Below are 27,074 nucleotides of genomic sequence, written 5' to 3'. Positions count from 1 at the left end.
TAAAACCTTTATAACTTCGTACCGGAAGTGGTACAAACAAAAATTTTTGCGGTACATTCCGGCAAAAGAGTAGCACAAACGGTTGGCATAGGTTTTGTTTTGAAGTTCCAAGGTGGGTGCTGCCGTTTCCCCTTCCCCACACTTTAAAACCCTTATAACTTCGAACCGAAAGTGGTACAAATGAAAATTTTTGCTGTACATTCCGGCACAAACGTAGCACAAACGTTTGGCATAGGTTTTGTTTCGAAATTCCAAGGTTGGAGGCTGCCGGTTTTTTCAGCCCCCCACTTTAAAACCTTTATAACTTCGTACCGGAAGTGGTACAAACAAAAATTTTTGCGGTACATTCCGGCAAAAAAGTAGCACAAACGATTGGCACAGGTTTTGTTTTGAAGTTCCAAGGTGGGGGCTGCCGTTTCCCCTTCCCCACACTTTAAAACCCTTATAACTTCGAACCGGAAGTGGTACAAATGAAAATTTTTGCTGTACATTTCGGCACAAACGTAGCACAAACGATTGGCATAGGTTTTGTTTCGAAATTCCAAAGTATGGGGCTGCCGTTTCCCCAGCCCCCACATTAAAACTCTTATAACTTCATACCGTAAGCGGTACAAACGAAAATTTTTGCGGTACATTCCGGCACAAACGTAGCACAAACGATTGGCATAGGGTTTGTTTTAAAATTCCAAGGCTGGAGGCTGCCGTTTCCCCAGCCCCCACCTTAAAACTCTTATAAATTCATACCGGAAGTGGTACAAACGAAAATTTTTGCGGTACATTCTGACACAAACCTAGCACAAACGATTGGCATAGGTTTTGTTTCGAAATTCCAAAGTATGGGGCTGCCGTTTCCCCAGCCCCCATATTAAAACTCTTATAACTTCGTACCGTAAGCGGTACAAACGAAAATTTTTGCGGTACATTCCGGCACAACGTATCACAAACGATTGGCATAGGTTTTGTTTTAAAATTCCAAGGCTGGAGGCTGCCATTTCCCCAGCCCCCACGTTAAAACTCTTATAAATTCATACCGGAAGTGGTACAAACGAAAATTTTTGCGGTACATTCCGGCAGAAACGTAGAACAAACGATTGGCATAGGTTTTGTTTCGAAATTCCAAGTATGCAGGCTGCCGTTTCTCCAGCCCCCCCCCCACTTTAAAACATTTATAACTTCGTACCGGAAGTGGTACAAACGAAAATTTTTGCGGTACATTCTGACACAAACCTAGCACAAACGATTGGCATAGGTTTTGTTTCGAAATTCCAAGGTAGGGTGTTGCCGTTTCCTCAGCTCCAACTTTAAAACCCTTATAACTTCGTACCGGAAGTGGTACAAACGAAAATTTTTGCGGTATATTCCGGCACAAACCTAGCACAAACGATTGTCATAGGTTTCGTTTTGAAATTCCAAGGTGGGGGGCTGCCGTTTCCACAGCCCTCCCACTTTAAAACTCTTATTACTTCGTACCGGAAGTGGTACAAACGAAATATTTTGCGGTACATTCCGGCACAAACGTAGCACAATAGATTGGCATAGGTTTTGTTTCGAAACTCCAAGGTGGGGGGGCTGGCGAAATGCACCTAATAAAAAACGTACTCTAGTAATAGATCATTTAGCGAAATGAGAAGTTTCCCATACACTATGACCGTTAGCTATCAGTTTTAAGCGGGTCATCAAATGTTATCCTTTACCTCTTTTGATTTCCACAGCCCTATCGCTCTCTTCAAAATATCGCCTTCCCAAGTATTTTTTCTTTCATATACCAAGTGTAAGTTCTTTTTACCCTACCAATTGCAAAGGTTCTTAATTAGTTTTCCGCTTTCCCAATTAATTCACATTGTCTATTTTTCTTCATACCCACATTTTCAACTTCGTATTAGTTTCTCATTGCATTTACTTAACGCTCATGTTTCTACTCACATGAAGCAATTTATTATTGTTTATTAAGGGCCTACAAAATAAACTTTTCTTTTTCTTAATTGTTTCTTTGTTATTCTTTTCTTTTTTTGTAATTTCAAGGTATCAGTAATATTCCTTCAGAAGTATTGAAAGTAGTTATTTGTACTTTAACCGATAGTACAAGTCTGATTATCCCATAAATGCTTTGAATAATAAAAAATACACTGAATTAATCCACATATATATATATATATTAAGGTTTTCAATGCATCACCTATAAAAGGGAACTATCGAAATCATATACATCACTTAATCGTAACAAAATTTTCCCAATCATAACGCCTGCCAGATGTTATGCACTCGAACGGGCTTTTTTACATAATAGTTGCATCCGAGTTGCATATTGTTGTAGGATATGAAGGGGAAAATGGTAATTGTTTCCCTTACAGTATTAATTAGTTCATATAAACGTTTGTGCAAAATTATAGTATGGGACTCGAATAATAGGGAAAAATTAATTAGATCAAATATATTCTGATTTTTACTAGAATTATATACTATTCTTGTGTTGCAAAATCATAATGAAAAGACCCATTGTGCATATCCTTCATATTTTAATTGGAAATACTTCGTTTCATTTCTCAATGCGAAAGAAGTGTGTTGTGTCTTGTTATGTAATCGGAAACGCTTTTTACATGTTAAAGATGCATATCTATGCAGGATACGAGTGAGGATATTTGATCCACATTCCTAATTAAAATCTATCCATCATGCGTTCAAATATCCAACTAATAATGTATTCACATAAGATGTCAGTAGTGTAATCAAAATAATGAAAATACCAGTTACATCAAAAGCTACCAACAAACAATAAGGATGTTATTGCGAAATTTCACGAATAAAACCTGTTTTTCTTCAATTTGTGGTCCTTCATACATGTGGTTCACAAACCTTTTAGACCCTTTTTACATATACCACGTCAAAATTTTTATTCACTTCCATAATTCAGGATTACATTACGACGGGCGCTATGACGAATTCTTGCCCTGGGCGACAACTACGCTAGTTGCGTCGCTGCGCGTCATCGCCTGAAATCAGCTCAATATGGCTGGCCAGAGTCATTTTACAGTTACAACAATACAATAGGCCGGGCGCATATTGAAATGAAACGAAATCTTTAAGGTTTACGTCCTACGGTTATGCTGGATAGGTTAAACGAGTCGGTGATTATGAGAAATGAATGAAATGGTGGAATGAAGAAAGTGGGAGGAAACGGGAGAACTCCGAGAACACCCACACACAAGGTGTTTGTCCACCACAAAGTCCACACAGCGCGAGCTGGGATCGAACCAAGGACCTCAAGCACCGGGGGTGAACGCTCTACCACTGAGCTACCGCGCATATTGACCTATCAATTAAGTCGAAGCAGCAGAGGATGCGGAGGCTTTGTCTATCACATCGTTGGAAGGGCCTTTGTCTAGCGAGTTCTCAAGTGAGTATGCAGTACAAAGCTTTGTTGCATTGTTGACATTAGTAAACCTCGACTTGGGTGCCCTGCTCTCAGGTGAATGTACGACTGGCCTTATTTTGTTCTAATACGCACACGAGAGTCAGATGACGGGAAGAACAGGAACCAAAGAATTCACATTGTCTTCTATTCTCCTTTGTTAGTTGCACGGTAATAAAATACCGCTGAAATTAGTTATCAGATAGAAAGAAATACTAAACTTAACTTCCCGGTGTTAAGTATAGAACGAAAGACTATGGCTGAACAGATGACATACGTATGTTCAATTGACTGATGCGTCCTCGGCGCATAGGCCCCCATATCAAATTATTTTTGGCTTTCTTGACCGAAATTAGCCACCAGCTAATTCAGGAGTTCGCCGATTGCCTATTCATGCTGGGACAAAAATGGAAATTTTCCTTGGTGTCATCGGTGATGGAACCAGGAACTACGCACAAAGAAGTGGTGGCAGCTAAGAATTCGCTAAGCAGGAGTTAGTGATGCTTTCTGAAAGAAACTTGAACATCCAAAATGAAATTAAATGAAATGTTTAGTTTTACATACAACGATTATTCCATTATACGGTGAAAGAGACGAATAGTTAATGAAAGTCATATGAAGGAGTTGGTGGTATGAGAACGTAAGAATCCCGAAAAGATCTATAGACACGATATTATTCGTCACAAACTCACATAGCTTGGTATCGAACCTGGTCACCATAACACCGGAGGTAAGAACTTTACCATTTGACCACTCTCCTCCTAGAAATATCTACTTTGTTTTTTAATGACCTCAATCTGCAACTGAAAACAGTAATTTTTTATGCATATGTCAACAAGAAAAAGCTTTTTAAAAATAGAAGAATACAATATGTAACTTAATACAGTATGTCAAAATTTTGTGTAGGGTTAAAATGAGTGCTTCTGGAAATAAGTTTTTTGACATGACTAACATCAGGAATCACCAACGAAACATATTGTATGTAAGCACAACCCATTTCGATTTCTTGTACTAAAGATAAGGGTTTGAGCCACTTGTGCTCTCTCTGCCACTGTCATGAGAAATGGAGGAAAAGGAAATTGTACTATTGTTTTGAGAATTTCTTTCGAACCGTTGGACATAAGATTAACAAACTTGGTACAAGTATATTAGTCATTTGACTAAAGAAATTATGAATTCCTTATTTAGTTTACGAATTTTTGAAACTTCAATTGAAAGAGCAAGGGAAGGAAGAAGAAATTCAATTTAGCATACATAAGTGAAATGTTTAAGATGGAGACTTCCAAAAATTGAATGAATCTGTATTCGTGTCAACGATTTTCCGAGCCGAAAGCACAATTTTTAAATGATTTTCATGGTGTTTATAAATGACGGTTAAAGATCAAGAACGTCAACTAGTTTAAGAATGAAGATATTAATAGAAAATTGAAGTAATTCCCGAAATGGAGCGTAACAGGAATTGATTTAACTTGGTGCTATGGCTATAGAATTTACTATTAATTAATTCGTGTCATTCTCATTAAATCATGCAGCATTCCATTTTCCTCCCCTTCTTTATTCTACTTTATGTCGATGACACGTGAAATTCTAAAGCAGAATGAAAAGAAGAGGCTTTTGAAAGTACAAGTATTTGTAAAAATATAAACATTTATACTTACATAATTCTTCCTTTGTAAGGATTTAGGATCATTGTGTGAATTTTTGGAGTCAATATTTATGTACAGAATAAAATAAATTTTTGATGAAAAGTTTATTTTTTAACTTCTGAGGACAGTCTCGTACATATACATGAGCAATTTAAGTTTATGGTTCTATTTGTAAGTTGACCAATTCTGTTTTATCATATCCGAACCTTTCTCAGCAATCATAACAATAGAAGCCACTGGATTACCTGTGGGAACCCTTGGATATATAGAAGCATCCATAACGCGAATATTAGGTACACCGTGCACTCGAAGTTGAGGATCTACTACAGCCTCAGGATCGCTTTCAGGTCCCATTTTCACAGTTCCAGATTGGTGGCTTTGAGCATGTGTATTATATTTAATTAAGCATGTCCAATATTCGTCAGTGTCAAATATATAATTAGCACATTCTTCAACAGGAGTGGTATCCATCTGGAAGTCCCAATTCTCGAAAGCTTCAGCTTTGGTGAAATTAATTACAAATCTTATCCCGTAGATTAGAATATCAATATCATCTTGTACGGAGAGATATTGTGGATCCATTAATGGCTGATCGAGTGGATTTTTCGTGCTAAGTTTGAGCGTACCTTTGCTTTTTGGGTGCAGAAGAGTGGGTGTAATAGATATAACTCGTCTTCCACATTCCTCAGAAGCACATTCATTTGATAATCCGGTAGACGAGCAACCTGCTTCGAAGCCACTAAAGAAAAGCTGTAAGTCAGGATAATCTGGATCAGTATATGGTGATGAAATTACTCCAGTAACCTGAAATGTTCCCGTAGATGAAAGGGGGCCTGTACGATTTCGAACGTACTCTAATAAAGTTTCTGTTGTCAGTAAATTGTAATTTGTGTTGTTTATTGTAAAATCTAAGCCTATAGCTACGTGATTGTGTAAATTGTGTCCTACTGGTAGATCCTGAATGACATCAATTCCTAGATCTTTGAGATCTGCCTCTGGACCGATGCCAGAAAGCAAAAGCAATTGAGGGGAATTCAATGTTCCACCGGAAACTATAACTTCCTTCCTAACATTAACACTTGAAATCTTCCCATTTTTCATATATTCTATGCTAGTTGCTGTCTTCGTAACAGGATCTATTACAATTCTGGTTGCTAAAGCTTCAGTTATTATGTCTAAATTTGTTCTGTTTCTAACGGGTCTCAGGAAAGCTTTAGCAGGTGAGAATCGTACGCCGTCTTTACTAGTCATCTGTGCAACCGTAAAACCTGTTGAATTTTTTCCGTTAATATCTCCCACATTAAACCCAAATTCCTTCGCAGCATTTAATATTGCAGGAGCTAATGGTGGGAGGTAATGGAAATTCTCAACTGGGAGGTAGCCGCCGGTTCCGTGATAACCTTCATCTACGGTATCGAGGTTGCCATTGTCTTCAGATTTGATAAAATATGGTAACACATCGTTGTAACCCCAACCCTCGTTTCCTGCTTGTTCCCATAAGTCAAAATCTTTGCGGTTTCCTCGAATATACATCATACCATTTAATACCCCAGTACCACCTATTGCTCTTCCCCTTGCCCAGTTGCATATACCATTTGTACTTAAGCATGCATTTTCTTGTGGTACCGTTGTGTAATTCCAGTCATAAATAGTGTTTAACAAGACTCCAATGAACGACGGTACTTCTGCCACTGTTGGTTCATCTATTCCAGCTTCAATTAGTAAAACTGTCCAATTTGCTACTTCACTAAGTCGATTTGCCACCACTGGTCCAGCAACGCCAGCGCCTACAACGATGAAGTCATACTCAGAGTTTGGCTGATCCACAGGGCTAATTCTGTTACATGGATCTGCTATGCCACACTGTGATTGAATTAGCGTTTCTACAAGCGTCATAAATAGCACTGCACCAGCCCCACAGGTGTTAGCTATCGATATAGGATCCTGATATTCGCAAGAGCAACAGGAAGACATCGTGACTCACAATAGACTCGTTCCGACCTAGAAAAGAAACCTTACATTAGATGGTATTACATTTTAAATTAAAAACTCTGTACAAGTGTTTTAATAAAGCTACTATATTTATTTATATTACTGTTGGGGGCGTGAAATTCAGTATACAACCTTTTGATTCAAAATGGCCGAACATGTGTTTCAGGGTTTTCGAAAATTTCGCTTTTGAAGCGGTAATTGAGACAATCTCTACAAGATACACATTTCTGGCATTATATTTATGACACCATATTGTGCCCGTGCGAAAAACGTGCGCTTCTCTTAGTAACTCGACAAATTTATAAATAAACTAATATATTATTAACATTGAATCAGAATGATTTTCTGTTTTAAAAGTAGAGTACCTGATGTAAGGGTAAAATGCTACCATATTTAATTAAACTTACATTTTTCGTAACATTATGCTCCAAGCTATGAAGAATTTCAAAGAAACTACATATTGAAAGCAAATAGTTATCAATGGGTATTCTAAACTAAATTTCCTACAAATGTGTTATTACGTTCCAGGTAGACTATGGTTGTATTAGATGATAGATGATTTTAATTGGATGTTCTGTGTATAGTACATCGGCTTGCACTTGGCGTTGAAGTCTGGATTCAAGTGTATTCTCAATTTGTTCACGATGCCTAGTTGTCTAATAAACCTAGTTTCACCAGAAACCGAACAGTGATCACGTAAGGATAACTCATACATACGATGCCATTCCCTAGCTATGCTCCATCCGTGCCATGGTCGTGACAATTCACTCATACCATGCCGCTACTGCTTTTTACACCATTTCCTAAGATGGATTGTAAGAAGGAGTCAGCTTCGTGTCGCTTCGTGTCGCTTCGAGTACTCCGAGGAAAGCCGAAGCATCACGGCCGTCGAGTCGGGACCGAAGTGGTTTCTCTGCAAGGCGGCACTGTCGGGGCATGGCAGAGGAATAGCACGCCATATGAGAATTGAAAAGACAACTCAATGATTTTTTAACGTCAAAGTCTGAAAAGAAAGTTTGTGGACCACGACATGGAGCGGGCATTGCATGGGAACAGCTCCCAATGTGTGAATTACCGTATGAACTGAGCAATTTGGCCACTACTATATCCCTCAATTGCCTTAGTTTCATTAAACAAAACTATAAATTATAGAATGAATGTTACAGTCTTTCGTCTGGTTATCTCCATAGTAGTTCTTTTTGAAGGTACTTCCAGCATAAACAAAATCAAAGCACAAAATCACAATTTTCGATTTGCGACGACCTTTACATTACAAGAGGTCTAAAAAGTGTTGAACATTCTTTTAGTTTTTTAATAAGTATCGTAACTGAAAGTTAATTATAGTTACACAAGTCTAAAATACAGATTTCTTATTAATAAATAATGCCTTACAAGTATTGGTCACTCTTGTGCATAGCATTTCAGAGATACTTATGTACTGTCCGGCATGGAGCTACTGTATATAACGTTCCAAAAATAATATAATAATTCTCTACCTCCAATGTAAGAATGTTTTCCTTCATGATCTTGAAGATGCATACGAACTATTTTCCGAAGAATTTATTTCTTTGTAAAACCATATCCTCTGAAATTACTATAGCTATTTAGTTTCTCACTTCTTTTTACTTAATATCTTATTGCATGGGTTGTATTGCGTTAATTGGATTAAAAGTAACGTTCGACGTGTGTTCGAAAAGTATCGAACCTTTTATTGATTTGGAAATCCGAAACACTAATCCCCTTCAAAGTAGTCTGCTTGGTAATGCACACACCTCTCCCAGCGCTCCCGCCACTGTTGGGAACACTTCTGGAACACAGTTTTTGGAATGGTGAACAACCATGCTTCCGCATTCCTCATGATGTCTTCTCTTGATTTAAATTGGGCCTCTTTAAGTGGCATAGTCACACGGAGACATGTCGGGTGAGTAGAAAACCTGACGACACACAGGAATTATGTATTTGGCGATGGAAGCCTGAATCAAATTTCACGGACACTCTCCTCATGTCCAAATTCTCGTTCAAAATTCAATGTACTGATCCGATTGAATGGTTTCCGCTTGAGTATCGCTAAGATTTTTGTAAAATTTGATGCAATATCGCTGCTCAAGTTTTTCTGTCATTTTACAAAAAACTGAAATCCGACGACCGCTCACGACATGTCTTCATTCGTTGGCCGACTTCAGCGACACGCTTTCTGCGGGCGGGAAAAAAATTCACGACTGCACATGAGTGTCCCCTCTGTATCTATACTGAAGAAAGTCTCCTGCGCATCATTGGTTTACGCGGAGAAAAAATCAAGTTCGATACTTTTAGAACACACCTCGTATATATTGGAGTTACAGATGAATCAATAAACAAATAAATAAGGAAGGTTATGACTTAAATACATAAAGGTAACGATTAGCGTTTAGCATAGTTGTACACCTTCAAATTCATTTCAGAGCTTTACTTAGTATCAGAGACAACCTAGGACAACCTTCCAACTACTGCAGAAGAAATTATAATTAATAAGTAGAGGCGGCTTTAGAGGGTAGGTCGGTTATGAACAAGCCTCCCAAGAAATCTGAAAAAATATAAACGTCAAAAAGATAGTCATATTTTTACTGGAAAAGAACAAAGTCAATATATTATTCAAATTAGAATTATTCAATGGTTTATATGTATATATCCAAAAATGTCAACCAATATTTCCCACTGCCATTATTCATGAGAATTTCGTGTGAATTTTTTCATAAGCGAGGAAGCAAGCCTATGAAAAATTAAAATTCTAAAGCCGCCTCTGCTGATGAATAGAACTTAACTTGAAAATAACGTACCTGTGTATAATTTCACTAGTAAATATGCATACGTTATTAAATGCCTATGTTATAGAGAACCTAGGTAAAGCAACCTTGTGAAGTCATGCTTTTAGACAAGTACAAAGCTTGAAAACCACTCAACATACGTTAATTATCTTCAAATAATCTGATTAAATTGATTACGCTTTATTATGAACGTGACTCTACAATATTAGTGATAAGCATCAGGCCTGATAGAAGCATCTACGTAAGTAATTACTTTTCACTTAAGAGCACCTTCGATCACGTACACTTACTTTGAATTCTTTAAAGAATGGATATAGTTATGGCTTCAGTTCTGAGTACTAATGTACTTTCGATTATCACATAAGCAAATGCATTTTTTAGCTGTAATTTAATTGTAGCACAAATATGCTGTTTCTTTCATAAATAAAATATAAATTGAAAAGAAAAGAACTATGTAATCAAGCAGATGCTCCGCATTCAAATGTGAATTTCTTTCCTTTTCTTTTTCTATTTGGTAACATTAATGGATTCTGGTTTATTTAGAGCTTATTGAACCTATTTGTGCATGGTTATTATTTTCTATTATTGTATTATATGTTATCGGTAAAGAGTAGAAATAATAATAAAGGCATTTTGTAGTTTCATTCATGTCAAAAGACGATAAATATCCAATATTTTGTTTGGGTGTAGATGACACTCTTATGTAATACTCTCTTCACCTCAATATTAAAGATCAAAGTATAATAGTGATACGTGAAAATAACATAATTTTACTTATCTCAGGGCTTCTCCGATTGATAAATAGGAGTAATTTCCAATTTGATGCTCTATGGTCCAATCCAATCACATAAATGAAGTTACAAGTTTTTTATAATAAATTCCTGCAGTTGTTATTGGTAAAAAAAAAAAAAAAAAGTGAAAGGTACAATGCGCCCTTTACATAAAGCGCCCTGCGAAACCACATTTTATATAAGTTGCTTTAGTTATTTTTCTGTATGCCAGTTTCCTGTAATAAATTCATGTAGTGGCTGTTGGTAAAGAACCTGTGAAGGATAAATACTGCGCCCTGCGAAACATCATATTATAGATAAATGTTTCTTTTCATTCTTATTCTTATTCTGTTTATCAGTTTTATATTAGCCTTATAAATTCATACAGATGCTATTGGCAGAGAACAGGTAAAGAGTACAATCATTTAAAAAAAATGTATGTATAAAGTTACGTATCTATAAAACAAAATATTGTGAGAAATCAAGAACAGCGTGGATAATCAAATGTGTGATACATTCATAAAATAAATGCTATATTGACGCAGTAGACTGTTTCTAATTTACGATTTTTACAGCATCGTAGATTAGACAGTCTTATTGATTGTTCTTGTATATTTTAGAGCAGTGTTCAGATAATCAGTACCTATTGTGTTTCTAAAATATAGCTATATTAATTTGTTGATATATTTAACTTCATTTTGTTTGTCAAAACTTTTATTACAAGAACTGAAAAGCTTTCTTTAGTAAATAGGTTTACGCAGTTTAGCTATTTACGTTACTAAAACAATTTTAGTGATCTTAATACATAAAATGGCGCCCATATGTACGATATATATTCCGGAATTTCGGAATTCGGAAAGATTCCGGAATTTTTCCGAAATCTAGAATTTTTCTGACTTTACTTTCCAGATTCCGGAAAGTAAAGATTCCACAATTGGCCATCCCTAGTCATAATGAAGAGCTTCATATTCTTCAACGTTAATCTCACATTAATAGTTGGGGGCCTTACGTTTGGCATCAATTTTTTTAATTTTACAAAATAATTTATTTTCCTCAAACTTCTCGAGAACTACACATGATCTTTTGATTCCTGCACTGTTCGCTTTTTTCCGTTTCGCCTTATGACCACTAGCAATGAAATTTGCATGTAAAACCCGTTATCACTTTCCATCTTGATGTAAGGCGGAACGGGAAATCTCGATGTGCATTTTCCCGTTTCGTCTTATGAACTATATGTTGGTAGGCTTGCAAATACATTCATAAATACAATTTGATTTTTTTATTCATATAACAAATTAAGTGCAGTAACTACAAGAAGTACAGAACATCTATACAAGATGTTATTTATTTTCCATATGTATGCAATGAGCAACAGCATCTAACAAGTAAACCTTACGTTTGGGTGAATCGAGTTGCTGACTGAGACACATATGCGAAAGTAGTACTAAATGTGGTCAGTATTTGAGTAAAGTTATAGGTGCGAAGCTCCAGGGGTTTAGGAGATACAGCTACCAGAACATCACATGGAAGTACAGAATAGTCTTCATACAGTTGGAGGTAAAAGCTCTGTAAGACCTCTTGTAACAACAAAAGGTGAATAAAAATATATGGGTACATATTAGGACTAGGGGAAGTCATATAGTAAGGGTATACTTGACGGCAGCCATCTTGAAATCCGCCATTTTGAATTAAGGTTAAGTTTTTAAAATAGGAATAGGGTCATGTGATACATGATTTAAGGCGCAAATTTAATCAGAAGAACAATAGAGACATTAATTTTGATTTACGCGCAATTGGTAAAAAGTTACAGGGAAGTTAAATATTGTTGCTGCATATGTATTAGTCCTTTACCCCATTTTGTAAATTTTGTGTTAATGATAATAATTAAATAAAAAGCAGGTGGACAAATATTAGGTCTATGGTAAGAGTTGCCTTGATGGCGGCCGTGTTCAAATCCGCCATTTTGAATCAGACAAAAGTTTTAAACAAAACGCATAACAGTGACACCTTATTAATAGCAATTTTTACCATAACTCCAACGGTATAACCATTTTTGCTTTATCATTAACCAGCACAAAATTAAATGGATCGCTACTTACGACTACTGCTTTGACGGAAATGTTAACGACAAATGTGTCAAGTGTAACTCGATTGCCTTTGTCAGGTGTGCTCACTGTGAGCAGAGCAATTGTGCAAGTCATGCACTCTTTTCTGAACTACATATTAATTGTACTAATTGAGGATTTTTCTGGAAGAAAGACCCAAGTTCAATTATCACTCAATTCCACTTTGGTCATTTTTCCTTAAATTAGCAACTTGTTTATGCGATAACAAATGCTGGTTAATGATAAAGCAAAAATTGTTATACCGTTGGATTTATGGTAAAATTTGCTACTAATAAGGTGTCACTGTTATGCGTTTTGTTTAAAACTTTTGTCTGATTCAAAATGGCGGATTTGAACATGGCCGCCATCAAGGCAACTCTTACCATAGACCTAATATTTATCCACCTGCTTTTTATTTAATTATTATCATTAACACAAAATTTACAAGGTGGGGTAAAGGACTAATACATATGCTCCAACAGTATTTAATTTCCCTGTAACTTTTTACCAATTGCACGTAAATCAAAATTAACGTCACCATTGTTCTTCTGATTAAATTTGCGTCTTAAATCATGTATCACATGACCCTATTCCTATTTTAAAAACTTAAACTTAATTCAAAATGGCGGATTTCAAGATGGCCGCCGTCAGGTATACACTTACTATATGACTTCTCCCTAGTCCTAATATGTACCCATATATTTTTTATTCATCTTTTGTCATTACAAGAGGTCTTACAGAGCTTTTACCTCCAACTGTATGAAGACTATTCTGTACTTCCATGTGATGTTCTGGTAGCTATATCTCCTAAACCTCTGGAGCTTCGCACCTATAACTTCACTGAAATACTGACCACAATTAGTACTACTTTCTCATATGTGTCTCAGTCAGCAACTCGATTCACCCAATCGTAAGGTTTACTTGTAAGTATTGGATTAGATAAATCTATTTATTACTCAGTCTACATTTCAAAGTATATGGTACAGGCGAAGGTTCAATTATCTACAGTTATATTTCTCGTGTCTAAAATATACAGCCATTTTACACATTTAACACACTTGCACTTACACACTTTCGAGTGACGAACTCAGTACTGATCAGGAACTTTTACGTAGGTAGTCTAAAATTGAATTGTGCCAATGAAGATTTATGATGTGTTAGGCATAACAAGCACTACTTAGTTAACCATATGTATTTATCTAATATATATATATATATATATATATATATATATATATATATATATATATATATATATATATATATATATATATATATATATATATACATATATATATATATATATACAGTGGCGGATTCAAGGGGAGGGCTATAGGGGCTATAGCCCCCCCCCCTTGACGCTCAGCTTTACACTGGATAAAATGGGCTTCAATCTTGGTTTACACTGGATAAAACGGCACTTTGGTTTAGCCCCTCCCTTGATCATATCCTGGATCCGCCCCTGTATATATATATATATATATATATATATATATATATATATATATATATATATATATATATATAAAACATTACGTATTCTTGTCACAATATATTTCTTGTCGTTTAAAAGTTAAAACCCTATACAAATAAACGAATACTGTACATATAAATTATACAAATACTTATTCTAGCCCAATATGTGACCACAGTGTGTTTTTTAAAAACTGTTCCCTAATTGGCTCCTAACAACCAATCATCTTATAGAAAACGAGGTTACAGAAAAATTCCAAAATCCCTTTGCCCTCCCTGCTCAACTCTTGCATATGCATACAATCTAATTACATGAATAAAAGCATTAATTCTTATGAATTTTCAATGCTGATGAGCTCCATGCGTGGCATTGTTTCCGCAATGTTTGAACCAGATTCTTGGGCAACCACCGAGCCGAAAATTACAATGAATTAGTAGAAGAATTGCTATCTGCCTATGAGAAACTTGGGTGCAATATGTCACTCAAAATGCACTTCTTTCATCCTACCTTGATGTCTTTCCAGTGAATCTTACAGTGACGAGCAAGGTGAGCGACTTCACCAGGACATTTCTGCGATGGAACAACATTACAAAGGAAAGTGGTCAATTTCAATGTTAGCAGATTTCTGCTGGATGATTCCAAGAGATGCTCCAGATGTTCCTCACATAAAACAAGCAAAGAGATGGCTATTTAAAACAGATACTTTAGGTAACTTTTACCAATACAGTTCTTGACCTGTAGCGCTATATGCAAAATGTTAAGAGTGCTATTACACCGATAGTGTGCCAGGAGGACGTTATATTTTTTATATTCATATTCAGTGTCCAAACATTTATAAGAGACAGCTATTTTTATTTCCCTAATTATGTTAATGTTTGTTACTTTTACCTTTACAGTTTTATTATCATAGCGTTATATGCAAAATGTAAATTGTGTAATTAGTACTAAATCTGAATTCGGGACACGTATTTATTGTGTTTTTCTGTTTAGCGCCCAAAAAATTATAAGGGACGGATATTTCTATTTACGTAATCATTTCAAAGTTTGGTGACTTTACCTTTACAATTTCATTATAATAACGTTATATGCAAAAGGTAAATTATGCAATTACCCAGGGGCGGATGCAGGATGGACTTCTGGGGGGGTGGAAGAAAGTTTCCTCTTTGGGGGGGGGGGGGCGATTGCCCCGATCGCCCCTGCAATTACCACTAAATCTGAGCTAGGAGCTATTATCATTGTCATTTTATTGTTCAGCGCCCAAGATATTATAAAGAATAGGTATTTTGATTTCCGTGATCATTTCAATGGTTTGTGCCTTTTACCTTTACAATTTCATTATTAAAGCGTTATATGTAACATGTAAATTGTGTAATTACAAGTAAATCATAGCCAAGGAGCACATTTTTATTGTCAGTTAGGTGTTCAGCTCTAAAAGTCAATAAAGGATGACAATTTACATTTCTGTAAAAAAATTCATTGTTGCACAGTGTAATTTATCCCAGTAACAAGAGCGGACTTGGCTACCTGGCTACTGGCAATCGCCAACATGATAAAGGAGAAAGCACAGGGACTGGCCAAAAAAAAAAAAAAAAAAAAAAAAAGAATTAAAACGTTTGCAAAAGTGTGAAAACCATACCTAGTATGGTGTGGGGCCTTCTTTTACGTCCAAAACAGCTTGTATCCGACGTGGAATGGACGTATACAGCTCCTGAATTGTGGTGTGTGGAATTTTGTACCATTATTCCTCCAAAACATGCTCAAGTTCCTTAAGAGATGCTGATGGAGGGTAATGGGACCGAACACGCCTTTCTAACTCAGACCACAATGGCTCAATGATGTTCAGTGTCTCAGTGGCGCGGTGGCTCAGTAGTAGAGCGTTCACCTCCGGTGCTTGGGGTCCATGGTTCAATCCCAGCTCGCGCCGTGTGGACTTTGTGGTGGACAAACACCGTGCTCGTGGATTTTCTCGGGGTTCTCCCGTTTCCTCCCACTTTCTTCATTCCACCATTTCACTCATCTCTCATCATCACAGTCTCCTTTAGCCTAACCGGCATAACCGTGGGACGTAAAACTTAGATTTCATTTCATTACAATTCAATTAAAACTCATTGTTTGCGTACATTTAGGTCTATTTATTTATTTATTTATTTCATAAGGACAACACAACAGGCTTAATGCAAAGTTATAGTGTTGTGCACACACATTATTATACATACGCAAATATACGTCGTTTAATTACGCAGAAGTTATTGCCTGACAATTGTTTTCAACTTGTTTTCGGACATACTAAACACATCTACTACATGAAATTTAATCATTTCGATATACAGATGGTGATCAGAAAAATGGAAACACCTGAACGAAATTGCAAATTACCAGATTAATATGGTGTCGGACCACCTTTCGCCTTCAGAACAGCCTTGATGCGACGTGGGATGGAGGCATAGAGGTCGTGAATGGTAGCAAGTGGAATTTTACACCATTCCACGTGCAGGGCATCGGCCTGTTCTGTGTGAGAGGATGGAGGTGGAAATCGTCGCCGGAGTCGTGTTTCCAGGACGAACCACAGACGTTCAATTATGTTGGGATCTGGGGATTGGGCGGGCCAGGGGAGGTGTTGAACTTCATCCCCATGTTCCTCAAACCACGCTGCAACAACGCCAGCTGTGTGAATGGGTGCATTATCATCCTGGAAGATGGCGTCATTTTCCGGGAACAACATCCGGATCATAGGATGCAAGTGGTCTCCTAAAATTGCGACATAATCGTTGGCAGTGATTCGTCCGCTAAGTGTGACCACAGCACCCAATGAAAACCATGATATTGCGGCCCACAGCATCACCGAGCCGCCGCCATGTTTCACAGTTGGGCGGAGACACTGCAGATCATAAGCTTCTTTGGGCGTTCTCCACACATAAACACGGCCCGTGGTTGGGAATAGGGTGAAGGATGACTCATCCGACCATATCACACATTTACAGTCCTCAACGGTCCAAGTTGCATGGTCGCGGCACCATTTGCGGCGTGCGAAAGCGCTATGGTCCCTGATGAGCGGTTTGGGCCGTGCAACACGACCCTGTAAGTTCATACCATGTAATTCGCGGCGGACTGTGATTGTCGAAACAGGGTGGGAGATGTGCTGATTGAGTTCCTCCGTCACTTGCTCCGCAGTGGCACGACGGTTCTGCGTGACAATGCGCTTTAATACCTGGCGTGACCTGTCACCCATGATTTTCTTCCGCCCACTGTTCCGCTTCCCCGATGTGGTCTTCCCGTGTGTTGTGTAGGTCGTCATCACCTTCGACACTGTCCCACGCGACACACCTAACACAGTAGCCACTGCCGTCACACTCACTCCACATAACCGCGCACCAACAATTTGCCCTCTTTGAAACTCTGAGAGGTCTCCCATTTTACACTACCTCCGTCTGCTGCAGCCACTAGACACTGCTGTTCCACTGCGCCTGACGTAGTATGGAGACCGACCTAACACACCACCACCAGCGATCCGGCGCTGCGGGCGCCACGACACCACTGCCAACCCATACATCTGACGTGTTGCCAACTACAGGTGTTTCCATTTTTCTGACCACCATCTGTATATGAAGCACACATTCTGCACAGAGGAGATTTATGTAATACGTTAGTTCTTCTTTTCTACAATAGAATGTCCCAGTATTTGCTGTTCCAATCTTAACTGCTGGACATGTAATAACACATCTGAAACTAATTCTGGACAATCAATTTTACCGTTTAATAATTTATGTAAAAACAACAAATCAAAAACCCACTTCCTTTCTTCTAATGTTCGAAAACTAAAATTCGTCACTAAGTCTTCATAGGAAACATAGCGGTAGAAGCCGGTTTTCTTGTATGCAGGGAATAGAAAACTGTATATTTACTATTGCATCAGAGTATTTAGTGACACTTTATGTCCAAAGAGTGCAATAGTATTAGAATTTTAACCTCACATAAAAAATATAACCATCTAAATGTTGATTCTTTGTAGAAATCCTGTCCTATTCTATAAATTAAACCTACGTTTCTGTATGTACTTCTCGTTATTGCGTCAATGTCTTGAACAAAGGTTAGTTTGTCATCAAATATAACTCCTAGATTTTTGATAGTATTTGGGGTAGACAAGGAATTGCCACTTATTGTATAGATAAAGTTAATTAGATTTTCTTTATACAATTTTACATTTGGATAATTCAGGACCAATTTATTCATATCATACCACATTTGAACTCTCTGTAGATTATGTTGAAGTTTCACGTATAATTTGAAATCGTCGGCAAAAAGAAGAACTTGAGAAGTTTTAATACAGGGAGGAATATCGTTAATAACAAGAAAAAACAACAGGGGACCTAGATTAGATCCTTGAGGAACTCCTCTGAGGGGTTTGGATTGCAGAAAACTCGTTACTAGTTCGAAGAAAATAATTCAATATCCACAATATCTTTAAAAGCTTTTCTACTTAAAGAATTTAAATTGTTGATACGCATAACAATAAACATTGTGTTCAACATACATCTGTACGAACTGCTCTATCCGTCATAACAAACGCAATATCATAACGTAATAAAAGACAATAAAAGCTTGAGTCATACAAGTGATTAGTAGCGCAATCGGACTTTCGTCCTAAGTGTGACTGATAAGATACTGAGAAAATGATTTTTTTTTTTTTATCTTGTTTGATGTTTCAATACTACAGAGTAAAATCGCTTCTTAATAATATTTGAAACAATACAGCTTCAACAGTCTCAGATGATGATAAAATTACGATTGTTATTGATAAATTTGCTTTTAAGTGCATGAGTGTTTGCTGCTATTCCCTCGTCCAACCTCGGGACTCTACTACTTCAAGTGATACAAGAACCCACAGCATTCGTTATTAATATTGTCAAGTCGTTTGCTTCACTGAGTTCAAGCGCCTGTGACAATTCGAATTATACAATGTGATCAAAAAGTGTGGCGAATCATTTTACTAGAAATCAAGTAATAAACTTACATTGAATTTGATTTAATATCTTTCAAAGTGCTCTCCTTGGTGAGCAATGCACTTATTCAACGTTGAATCCATGACTGGAAGCATTTCTGGAAGGCTTCTTTTGGGAGGGCGTTCAGGTGCCCTCTCGATGTCAAGAATGGTGTCAAAACGTTTTCCCTTAAGCATGGTTTTAATTTTTTGAGAAGAGTCAGAAGTCACATAGTACAAAATCTGGTGAGTAAGGCGGATGTGGTCAGACAAGAACACTTTCTGGCCAAAAACTCGCGGATCAAAAGTAAGATGTGTTTTCGTGATAAATAAGGAAGCCATTTGACAATTTAATCGGTGGTCAAACTTCTGTTCAACGACCCATACGAGATGTTTACTTCTTTGATAGTCACTCTCCTGTTAGAATAAATCATTTGTGCAGTTTTTGCACGTTTTCATCTGTTTTGACGTGGAAGGACATCTCGATCGTTGCTCGTTTCCAACCAAATCCTTTCCGCTTTTGAATCGCTGATACCACTTGTAAACAGTCTTCAATGCCACTACTTGATCGCCATACACTGATTTTGAGTTTCTTTGGTAATTTTGTTTGCAGCTTAGAACAAAACTTAGTTTTGGTCTGCGACAGACACTCTTAACACGTAATCACTCTTCTGCTTCTGCAAACCAACTAACAAGTCACAACTCGTTCAAACTCGACACTGACTGTACCAAAGGTTTAAGCTACCGGGCTTACTAGTTGAAATGGATAAAACATCGATAGATGGCACTGTGCAACTACATACACCGCACTTTCTAATCACACCTTGTATATCTTAGGTTACTCTGAGTTCAGGAGCTTGAGCTCCCAACACATCACAAAGTTCTCACCCACCCCATACTTCTCTTTGAATAATGAGCATGTAAAAATACACAACTAAATGTCAATGTTTATGACCACATAATCTGTTTTATCTTATGCTTTTGCAAATTCTATTTTTTAATAAATAGGACACTTCAAACCTCTTGGAAAAGTAATTAAGAAAATGTAATATTGTTGTTTCTGCTAATATACTTAAACAATAAAATATTTTTGGAAACTATTTTCAAAATATTTACCATGATAATTTACTGTTATTTGACGACGTGTTCATGTGTGGTAATTATACACAGACCTGCGCAATACTTATCAAGTTCTCTAAAAGACAAAGTGATTGACCATTTTAAAATCAAGCTTTTTTTTTTTTTTTTTTTTTTAAAGAGAAATTTAAGAATTTCACTTAGAAAGTTGCTCTTCATGCTCTACTTACCTCAGATTCACGATTTGTACGTCATAATATTTGGAATAATCCACACTTTATAATGATAAAATACAACATGCATGTCTCCTGGATGTAAAATTCGGGATGTTTGGGAAATTTTCAAAACAATGATTTTATGGCAACCTATTTGGGCATCGCTAGTGACGCCGAGGGGTACAGTTACCTCCACGAAAGGCGTCTTAAAAAACTAGAACACTTCCTTCTATCGAGACGATTCTTCTAATTATTGAAATACGAGTAATAGGTATAAAGATAAGAAACATTTTCGAACTGTATATACCACGTGTATGTGCGAAACTACAGAAAACAGAAACAGTTGATTGCTATATAGTGAAAATGGTAATAAATAGGGAGAAGCTGTTTTCCCCAGTTATTGAGGGTTGTAAGAATGTTTCCTCTTCACTCTAATCTCTCTATTAAAACCAAAAGTGGGGGAAACTAACCACTTCCGGTTTTAGCTTTGATCGTTATAGAGTGAAAATTGTAATGGATAGCGAGAAGCTGTTTCGATAAAGCATTCCAAGAATATATTCCACTTCAACTCTATAATTTCTCTATTAAAACCGGCAGTATAAATTTACTACTACTTGCAGTTTAAATAATAATTGAGAAAATATCACACCCTGTGAGCCAAACTCCTTCACGTAGTGTACACGTAACACTGCAAACTGTTTTCATTATCACAAGAATACAATCTGATTTTATCTTAAATTAACCCTATTTTGTCAGTACAAATGAAACCGATGTACACCAATCTAAAACGTTCTAACACGATTTGTTCATTATTATTATTATTATTATTATTATTATTATTATTATTATTATTATTATTATTATTATTATTATTATTATTATTATTATGAAAGTGTCAATTTATATTTAAAATAACATCAGCTTATTTCTTCCATTAGAGGTCTGCACGGGCCGGAATTTTTAGCTTGGGCCCGGCCCGGTCCGTGAATTTATGTTAGGTCCGACCCGAGTCCGAAATATGTTTTAGCCTTTAGGCCCGAGCCGGGATGATAATAAAATGAGCCCGAAATAAGCCCGAATTACAGAAACTTAATAATTACCACAAAATTGTATTTTTGCTAACAACAATTAGAGGCTTAATTTTGCAGAGACAACGAAATAAAAGTTATCGTTTACACTTACTAACTATATGAATTCTTTAAAGAAAATGGTAATTTATACGATGGAGAGTCAAAAATTATCTACACTTTTGTCATAACTTCTTTCATTGCGCACTTTATCTTCTGTCCTCGCATATTTTATTGTTATACTGTTGTGGTAATGCTGTGAAAGTGTGATCTTAATTCCTTTATTTTTCTTCCTTCTGTTGCAGATATATCATGGCTGCTCTATTAGAAGTTTGCACCAAAGAGGAACAACGAGCAGCGATCCGATTTCACTGTCGAAGAATGTCAAAGAGTCAGACATTCATCGCAGACTATCATCGCAAAATGGGAGAAGTGCACTATCAAGTTAAACTGTGTTTTTGTGGCTCGAGAAGTTTAAAAGTGGTCCAACAAGTGTAACGCATGAAGAGGGAGCAGGACGGTGATCAACATCCACTACAGATGACAACATTCAGCAAGCTCGAGAGATGGTTCTGACGAATAGGCGAATCACTATCGATGAGATAGCAGCTGCTTTGAACATCAGTCATGGCTCTGCCCATCGTATCATCCACGACGAGCTTCAGTTGCCCCAGATTTAGATGTGCAAAATGCGGTGCAAAAGTGGCTTCAACCGAAAACCTTTTTATTTGGAAGGAATACGTAAGCTCGTTGACCGTTGGGCCAAGTGCATTGATAAGGAGGGAGGTTACGTAGAAAAATGATGTGCATAGTATAACTCGGCATCATGTAAATAAACTGTAGAATGAAAAGTGTAGATAATTTTTGAATTTCCCTCGTATAAATTCCATCTCCCTTAGCCTTGGTCCATAATCGTAGGACGTTAAACTCAAGGTGACCAGACGTCCCGTTTTAGCCGGGACAGTCCCTTATTTTCAACCGTTGTCCCGTTTTTTTCTGATTCTCAAACGGGACGCCTAAATGTCCAGTTTTTAAGCAAAAATGACCGAGGTGTCCTGTAATTATTATTCAAAATGTAAATGTTCAAGGCAAATTCTACGCTTTTCCGTACCGACACTCATTGGGAAAGTTCAGCCGTGCCTAGAACTTCTGAATGTTCAAATGAGAATTGAGTGTTCTGTGGTTCAAGTGGAAATTGAGTGGGAATTCTGAGTGTTCAAGTAGTTAAAAGTATTGTTGGTTGTACTTAAGTTGGAAACGCTGTGTTATCATTTTTACTTGTGTATTTTGTAAACTGAAAACACTGCTGAGTTCTAAAATGCAACTCCGTCCCCCGTCGCCAATTCGTATGCGTCCCGTTTTTGAAAGTAAAAGTTCTGGTCACCTTGCGTTAAGCTAAATATTTCATTTCATTCTGTTATATAAATTCTCATGAAACAGAAACATGAATACTCTAAATATTTAAAACAGAATGTTAATGTGTGCAAATTCTTAAGCAAATGGATGCATACTGAACTCATTTCACACAGTCCTTAAAGCAGTTTTTCTTTATGCCCATGCTCACCTAATAATCAATTTTCCTTTTTCTTGACCTGTTGAAGTGGGGAAATAAAGGTGCGTGAAGTTGGCAGGACCACTAAAAGCTCAAATTCGGAAACTCGGTGCAGAATTTGAGTAGAATTTGAGCTCTCAGAAAAACCAACTCCCAGAATTTGAACTTTCAATTTAAAGGCTCTAAGTCCATTTGAAAGGTGGTCCTGCCAACTTCACGCTGCAGGACCACCGAAAGCTCAAATTCTCAAACTCCGTCCAAATATTCAGTAGAATTTGAGCTTTCAAAAAAGCAACTCCCGGAATTTGAGCTTTCAATTTAAAAGGTCTAAGTCCACTTACAAGCTGCAATTTTGAACACATCGTACCAGGACACCAACAGCTCAAATTCTGAAACTTCGTGCAGATATTGAGTAGAATTTGAGCTCTCAGATAAACCAACTCCCAGAATTTGAGCTTTCAATTTAACGGTTCTAACTCCATGTGAAAGGTGGTCCTGCCAACTTCACGCTTCAGGACCACCGAAAGCTAAAATTCTCAAACTCCGTCCAGATATTCAGTAGAATTTGAGCTTTCCAAAAACCAGCTCCCGGAATTTGAGCTTTCAATTTAAAGGGTCTAAGTCCACTTAAAAGCTGCAAATTTGAACACATCGTACTAGGACACCAACAGCTCAAATTCTGAAACTCAGTGCAGATATTGAGTAGAATTTGAGATCTCAGAAAAACCTACTCCCAGAATTTGAGCTATGAATTTAACGGTTCTAAGTCCATTTGAAAGAAGGTCCTACCAACTTCACGCTACAGGACCACCGAAAGCTCAAATTCTCAAACTCCGTCCAGATATTCAGTAGAATTTGAGCTTTCAAAAAAACCAGCTCCCGGAATTTGAGCTTTCAATTTAAAGTGTCTAAGTCCACTAAAAATCTGCAATTTTAAACACATCGTACCAGGACACCAACAGCTCAAATTCTGAAACTTTGTGCAGATATTGAGTAGAATTTGAGCTCTCAGAGAAACCAACTCCCAGAATTTGAGCTTTCAATTTAAAGGCTTGAAGTCTCTTTTGAAAGGTGGTCCTGCCAACTTCACGTCCCAGGACCACCGGCTAAATATTTCATTTCATTCTGTTATATAAATTCTCATGAAACAGAAACATGAATACTCTAAATATTTAAAACAGAATGTTAATGTGTGCAAATTCTTAAGCAAATGGATGCATACTGAACTCATTTCACACAGTCCTTAAAGCAGTTTTTCTTTATGCCCATGCTCACCTAATAATCAATTTTCCTTTTTCTTGACCTGTTGAAGTGGGGAAATAAAGGTGCGTGAAGTTGGCAGGACCACTAAAAGCTCAAATTCGGAAACTCGGTGCAGAATTTGAGTAGAATTTGAGCTCTCAGAAAAACCAACTCCCAGAATTTGAACTTTCAATTTAAAGGCTCTAAGTCCATTTGAAAGGTGGTCCTGCCAACTTCACGCTGCAGGACCACCGAAAGCTCAAATTCTCAAACTCCGTCCAAATATTCAGTAGAATTTGAGCTTTCAAAAAAGCAACTCCCGGAATTTGAGCTTTCAATTTAAAAGGTCTAAGTCCACTTACAAGCTGCAATTTTGAACACATCGTACCAGGACACCAACAGCTCAAATTCTGAAACTTCGTGCAGATATTGAGTAGAATTTGAGCTCTCAGATAAACCAACTCCCAGAATTTGAGCTTTCAATTTAACGGTTCTAACTCCATGTGAAAGGTGGTCCTGCCAACTTCACGCTTCAGGACCACCGAAAGCTAAAATTCTCAAACTCCGTCCAGATATTCAGTAGAATTTGAGCTTTCCAAAAACCAGCTCCCGGAATTTGAGCTTTCAATTTAAAGGGTCTAAGTCCACTTAAAAGCTGCAAATTTGAACACATCGTACTAGGACACCAACAGCTCAAATTCTGAAACTCAGTGCAGATATTGAGTAGAATTTGAGATCTCAGAAAAACCTACTCCCAGAATTTGAGCTATGAATTTAACGGTTCTAAGTCCATTTGAAAGAAGGTCCTACCAACTTCACGCTACAGGACCACCGAAAGCTCAAATTCTCAAACTCCGTCCAGATATTCAGTAGAATTTGAGCTTTCAAAAAAACCAGCTCCCGGAATTTGAGCTTTCAATTTAAAGTGTCTAAGTCCACTAAAAATCTGCAATTTTAAACACATCGTACCAGGACACCAACAGCTCAAATTCTGAAACTTTGTGCAGATATTGAGTAGAATTTGAGCTCTCAGAGAAACCAACTCCCAGAATTTGAGCTTTCAATTTAAAGGCTTGAAGTCTCTTTTGAAAGGTGGTCCTGCCAACTTCACGTCCCAGGACCACCGAAAGCTTAAATTCTCAAACTCCGTCCAGATATTCAGTAGAATTTGAGCTTACGAAAAAGCAACTTCCGGATTTTGAGCTTTCAATTCAAAGGGTGTAAGTCCACTTAAAAGCTGAAAATTCGAACACATCGTACTAGGACACCAACAGCTCAAATTCTGAAACTCGGTGCAGATATTGAGTAGAATTTGAGATCTCAGAAAAACCTACTCCCAGAATTTGAGCTATGAATTTAACGGTTCTAAGTCCATTTGAAAGAAGGTCCTACCAACTTCACGCTACAGGACCACCGAAAGCTCAAATTCTCAAACTCCGTCCAGATATTCAGTAGAATTTGAGCTTTCAAAAAAACCAGCTCCCGGAATTTGAGCTTTCAATTTAAAGTGTCTAAGTCCACTAAAAATCTGCAATTTTAAACACATCGTACCAGGACACCAACAGCTCAAATTCTGAAACTTCGTGAAGATATTGAGTAGACTTTGAGCTCTCAGAAAAACCAACTCCCAGAATTTGTGCTTTCAATTTAAAGGCTCTAAGTCCATTTGAAAGGTGGTCCTGCCAACTTCACGCCGCAGGACCACCGAAAGCTCAAACTCTCAAACTCCGTCCAGATATTCACTAGAATTTGAGCTTTCAAAAAAACCAACTCCCGGAATTTGAGCTTTCAATTTAAGAGGTCTAAGTCCACTTAAAAGCTGCAAATTTGAACACATCGTACTAGGACACCAACAGCTCAAATTCTGAAACTCGGTGCAGATATTGAGTAGAATTTGAGCTTTCAGAAAAACCAACTCCCAGAATTTGAGCTTTCAATTTAACGGTTCTAAGTCCATTTGAAAGGTGGTCCTGCCAACTTCAAGCTGCAGGACCACCGAAAGTTCAAATTCTCAAACTCCGGCCAGATATTCAGTAGAATTTGAGCTTTCAAAACAACCAACTCCCGGAATTTGAGCTTTCAATTTAAAGGGTCTAAGTCCCCTTAAAATCTGCAATTTTGAACACATCGTACCTGGACACCAAAAGCTCAAATTCTGAAATTTCGTGCATATATTGAGTAGACTCTGAGCTCTCAGAAAAACAACTCCCAGAATTTGAGCTTTCAATTTAACGGTTCTAACTCCATGTGAAAGGTAGTCCTGCCAACTTCACGCCGCAAGACCACCGAAAGCTCAAACTCTCAAACACCGTCCAGATATTCAGTAGAATCTGAGCTTTCAAAAAAACCAACTCCCGGAATTTGATCTCTCAATTTAAAAGATGCAAGTCCACATAAAAGCTGCGCCATTAACAGCTCAAATTCTGAAAGTCGGTGCTGCATTTGAGTAGAATTTTAGCTCTCAGAAAAACGAACTCCCACAATTTGAGCTTTCAATCTAAAGGCACTAAGTCCATTTGAAAAGTGGTCCTGCCAACTTTACGCTGAAGGACCACCGAAAGCTCAAAGTCTCAAAATCCGTCCCGATATTCAGTCGAATCTGAGCTTTCAAAAAACCAACTCCCGGAATTTGATCTCTCAATTTAAAATATGCTAGTCCACTTAAAAGCTGCGCCACTAACAGCTCAAATTTTGAAACTCTTTGCAGAATTTGAGTAGAATTTTAGCTCTTAGAAGAACCAAC

At 37.3% G+C, this 27,074-nt stretch overlaps 1 pseudogene across 2 annotated transcripts; it reads right to left on the bottom strand.

Annotated features, from left to right (window-relative positions):
• Positions 1 to 5,157: 5,157 nt before the first annotated feature.
• Positions 5,158 to 18,135, bottom strand: LOC145669135 (glucose dehydrogenase [FAD, quinone] pseudogene; annotated as a pseudogene). Of its 2 annotated transcripts, none has more exons than XR_014128143.1 (2): positions 17,992 to 18,135; positions 5,158 to 7,056 (listed from the first exon to the last, which is right to left on the bottom strand). The product of XR_014128143.1 is annotated as a glucose dehydrogenase [FAD, quinone] pseudogene, transcript variant X2 (transcript). The 2 variants fall into 2 exon arrangements; XR_014128142.1 differs by lacking the exon at positions 17,992 to 18,135 and adding an exon at positions 9,864 to 9,991.
• Positions 18,136 to 27,074: the final 8,939 nt, after the last annotated feature.

Source organism: Thermobia domestica, chromosome 13 (assembly GCF_964235325.1).
Source record: "Thermobia domestica chromosome 13, izTheDome1.hap1.1, whole genome shotgun sequence".
NCBI classification, from domain to species: Eukaryota; Metazoa; Arthropoda; class Insecta; order Zygentoma; family Lepismatidae; genus Thermobia; species Thermobia domestica.
Note: the sequence above shows the minus strand (reverse complement) of the source record. Positions and strands in the feature narration are given on the sequence as shown.